The sequence below is a fragment of the Piliocolobus tephrosceles genome, chromosome 1 (assembly GCF_002776525.5).
Source record: "Piliocolobus tephrosceles isolate RC106 chromosome 1, ASM277652v3, whole genome shotgun sequence".
NCBI lineage: Eukaryota > Metazoa > Chordata > Mammalia > Primates > Cercopithecidae > Piliocolobus > Piliocolobus tephrosceles.
The window spans coordinates 194,482,892-194,487,727 of NC_045434.1; the positions used below are offsets into that span (position 1 = coordinate 194,482,892).

Genomic DNA, 4,836 nt, shown 5'->3' on the forward strand with positions numbered 1-4,836 from the left:
CACTGCAGCCTTCACCTCCTGGGCTCAAGTGATCCTCCCAGCTCAGCCTCCCCAGTAGGTGGGACTACAGGCGCATGCCACTATGCCTGGCTATTTTCTTATTTTTTGTAGAGACAGAGTCTCTCTTTGTTGCCTAAACTTGTCTTGAACTCTTGGCGTGAATCAATCCTCCTGCCTCAGCCTCCCAAAGTGCTGGGATTACAGGCATGAGCCATTGTGCTCAGCCTGTATATTTTATTTTAATTTTTTAATTTTTAAATTTTATTTATTATTATTATTATTTTGAGACGGAGTCTCGCTCAGTCACCCAGGCTGGAGTGCTGTGGCACAATCTCAGCTCACTGCAACCTCCGCCTCCTGGGTACCAGCGATTCTCCCGCCTCAGCCTCCGGAGTAGCTGGGATTACAGGCATGCACCACACGCCCGGCTAATTTTTGTATTTTTAGTAGAGACGAGATTTCGCCATATTGGCCAGGCTGGTCTCGAACTCCTGACCTCGGGTGATCCGCCCACCTCAGCCTCCCAAAGTGCTGGGTTATAAGCGTGAGTCACCGGGCCGGCTCCTAGATTTTTCTTTTTTTTAACAAATCGGGGCTGCTGCCGCCCCCTGGTGTCCGCCCGTGTCGCGCCGGGCCCGGAGGAGCCGTTAGGGGGTCTTGGCCGAGGCCTGCTCGTGTGGAAGTGGTTGTCGCCGCCACTCTGCGTCCTCCCATCCGTCCTCGCTGCCGGCCGCCATCATGCTGGCACTCGCCTCCCGCCTGCTGGACTGCTTCCGTTCGCTCTTCTGGAAGGAGATGGAGCTGATGCTCCTGGGGCTTCGGTACTCGGGCAAGACCATGTTTGTCAATGTCATCGCGTCAGGTCAATTCAGTGAAGATACGATACCCACAGTGGGCTTCAACAAGGGGAAAGTAACAAGGTAACGTCACAATAAAGATCTAGGACATAGGACGACAAGCCCGATTTCGAAGCATGTGGGAGCGGTATTGCAGAGGAGTCAATGCTATTGTTTACATGTTAGATGCTGCACATCGTGAAAAGATAGAAGCTTCCCGAAATGAGCTACATAATCTTCTAGAGAAACCACAGTTGCAAGGAATTGCAGTGCAAAGTGCTTGGAAACAAGGGAGATCTTCCTAACGCCTTGGATGAGAAACAGCTAATTGAAAAAATGAATCTGTATGCTATTCAGGATAGAGAAGTTTGTCGCTATTCAATTTCTTTGTTGTTGTTGTTTGTTTGTTTGTTTTGAGACGGAGTCTCGCTCTGTCACCAAGCTGGAGTGCAATGGCACGATCTCTGCTCACGGCAACCTCCACCTCCCAGGTTCAAGCGATTGTCTTGCCTCAGCCTCAGGAGTAGTTGGGACTACTGGCGCCCGCCACCACGCCCAGCTAAATTTTGTACTTTTGGTAGAGACGGGGTTTCACCATGTTGGCTTGATCTCTTGATCTAGTGATCCACCTGCCTCGGTCTCCCAAACTGCTGGAATTACAGGTGTGAGCCACTGCACCTGGCCTCAATTTCTTGCAAAGAAAAGGATAATATAGATATCACACTTCAGTGGCTTATTCAGCATTCAAAATCCGGAAGAAGCTGAAGCATCTGCTGAAGTCTTCCAGTCCTTCTTGACTATAATCCTAGAATTATTGTCTGTTCCTCTGAAGTAATTCCCAGAATACAATCCTTCCTAAACCCAAGAAATTGCCTTTTTCAGAGTTTATTTCTCATGTGCACTGCTGAATGTGAGTATCCCTAATCCTTCATAAAGAATCAGCTGGAATTGTCGTGATAAAGTCAGCACACACAAAAAGGTTTCTTACACATATCTGTCTTAAGCCATGTGTAGAGCTTTAAAAAACAAAAAATGAAAAACAAAAACCCACACACTTTTGACCATCTTAAATCAAGAAAATTGCATGTTTCCGTTGTGGTCTTTCTGGGCCAGATTTTTATATTGGTTTTCAGTAAAATATCTATCTGTAATATTGCATTATAGAGTCCAGTAGCTTAATACTGACGCTGACTTGATACAGCATGAAGTTTCTAGTGCCAGACACAGTATTTAGAACATCTTTAAGCCTGAATAATTCATGTGGGATTTCTGTAAACATAATGTTTATCTTATCTCACAAATGCATGTGAAATGTATAATCACATCTTAGGAATCCGAAATGGTCTGCAGACAGTGAGCAGAGGCAGCAGATCAATATTGGTTCTTTACACTGGTGAGATTCTCTCTGATGAATATTACATATATTCTACTTTCTGAGAACTCTTTATCACCAGATGGCAGTTAGGATATGGGAGAAACTAAAAGCATGCTGTTTTGTATCTGTCCAGGTCATTAGTTCTATCTTTCGTTTTTTCTTCCTGGTTCAGCATACTTTTTTAAGGGGTTGAGAATTGAAGATTTTTTGAAAAGCTTTCACGAATTTAGATCTTTCCACCCAGTGTAATAAAACCCGTTAAGAATGTCAGACTTTATTCAAACATATGTTTGTTCTATCTCCGGTCATTAAATCAGTGCTGCTGCATGACACTCTAACTCCTGACTTTTTATATCCAGTCATAACGTTGACTTTCAACACAAAAGATACTTATAAACAAATAAAAAAATTTATTTTTCTCTCTTACTGATGTAAGGTTTGGCACTCTTTTGACTGGTGCCATTAGACATCTTGATTATTGTGACAACTCTAGACCTGCCTGCTTTATCTAATGTAATCATGCTCGACGTCTACAGGTTGTTTATTTTTTTATTTTTTTTATTTTTTTTGAGACGGACTCTCGCTCTGTCGCCCAGGCTGGAGTGCGGTGGCCGGATCTTAGCTCACTGCAAGCTCCGCCTCCCAGGTTCACGCCATTCTCCTGCCTCAGCCTCCCCAGTAGCTGGGACTACAGGCGCCTGCCACCTCGCCCGGCTAGTTTTTTGTATTTTTTTAGTAGAGACGGGGTTTCACCGTGTTCACCAGGATGGTCTCCATCTCCTGACCTCGTGATCCGCCCGTCTCGGCCTCCCAAAGTGCTGGGATTACAGGCTTGAGCCACCGCGCCCGGCTGTCTACAGGTTGTTTAGTAATCAGCCACACAGAGAACTGAGGAACTCATGCTGTTCCTTTGCTTCTATGGTAGAGATATCTAAAAACTTCAAATGAACATGTTTTGTAGTTTAGTGACTTCCGTATACATAAAGGGACATATTAGACATATTAATACTGGTTCCTTTATAAATTATTATTCATATAGGCCACTGTAGTAGATAAAACTCTATGGTTCACCTGCTTATGTGTTGGCTCATACTGTGTGTGATTTTGTTTCTTCTGTTAAGCAGCACTTATGTAGACTGCATTTCCAAATGTGTTGAGCTCTCAGAGTGTAGTCAACAGTAAGTTCTTTTAATGAATATCAGTTTTAATTTATAGACTGCCATGGCCTTAAAAAATATTCTGTACAATGCACAGACACTACTTGCTTTTCTCCATTCATTTTTTTTTTATGAGTAGAATCTGGGCTTTTAAAGTTCTCTTCTTATTCTTTGAAGTATGTTACATACTTCCCTGATGGGATGGATGGTTCTGTAAATGAAGGGATATTTAAACTTGCTACTATTGTTCAACACCATTAATGGTCAATGTGAGCCATTACAAAGAGTGTGGCAACTTGCTTGTGCCTAAAAGGAGAAATCAAAACTAGGATGTGTGACTCCGTGGGGACTGCATAGGTTTGTTAATTGACCTATAGCTAAATCTTAATGTGTTTTTGTGTCTGTACATTGCTTTCAGCATTTCAAGATGTCCAGATGCTATTCCCAACATTTTCCTGTGCATTAACCTCTGCATGTGAAAACTTGCAGATGCAACTGAATTGCTGAAAACTCATGGTAAAACTTGAACAGTTGAGGAATTGGTTCTTATGAATGAGCAAAGAAAGCGGTTTCTTAGGCCAGGCACGGTGGCTCACACCTGTAATCCCAGCACTTTGGGAGGCTGAGGCAGGCGGATCACAAGGTCAGGAGATCAAGACCATCCTGGCTAATATGGTGAAACCCCATCTATACTAAAAATACAAAAAGTTAGCCGGGCATGGTGGCACGTGCCTGTAGTCCCAGCTACTCAGAAGGCTGAGGCAGGAGAATCGCTTGAACCCGGGAGTTGGAGGTTGCAGTGAGCTAGGATTGTGCCACAGCACTCCAGCCTGGGCGACAGAGCAAGACTCCATCTCAAAAAAAAAAAAAAAAAAAAAAGTGGTTTCTTCCTCTGCCTCCTGGGTTCAAGATTCTCCTACCGCAGCCTCCTGAGTAGCTGGGACTACAGACGTGCACCACCACACCAAGCTAATTTTTTTGTATTTTCAGTAGAGATGGGATTTTACCATGTTGGCCAGGCTGGTCTTGAACTCCTGACCTCAAGTGATCTGCCCCCCTAAGCCCCCCAAAGTGCTGGGATTACAGGCATGAGCCACCACGCCTGGCCAGAAAGTGGTTTCTTAAGATAGAATCCACTCCCGGTGAAGATACTGTGAACACTGTTGAAAGGACAATGAAGAATTTAAAACATTACATACACTTAGTTGAGAAATCACCAACAAGGTTTGAGAAGATTGACTCTAATTTTTTTTTTTTTTTTTGAGACAGAATCTCACTCTGTTGCCCTGACTGGAGTGCAATGGCATGAACACGGCTCACTGCAGCCTCGACCTCCCAGGCTTGAGTGATCCTCCTGCCTCAGCCTCCCCTATACCTGTGACCACAGGCACAAGCCTCTACACCCAGCTAAAGAAAACATTTTTTTTTTTTTTGTAGAGACAGAGTCTCACCATATTGCCTGTTCTGG

General features: G+C 44.0%; 1 pseudogene; it reads left to right on the forward strand.

Moving 5' to 3' along the window:
* Positions 1 to 451: 451 nt before the first annotated feature.
* Positions 452 to 2,749, forward strand: LOC111547548 (annotated as a pseudogene).
* The last annotated feature ends 2,087 nt before the right edge of the window (positions 2,750 to 4,836 follow it).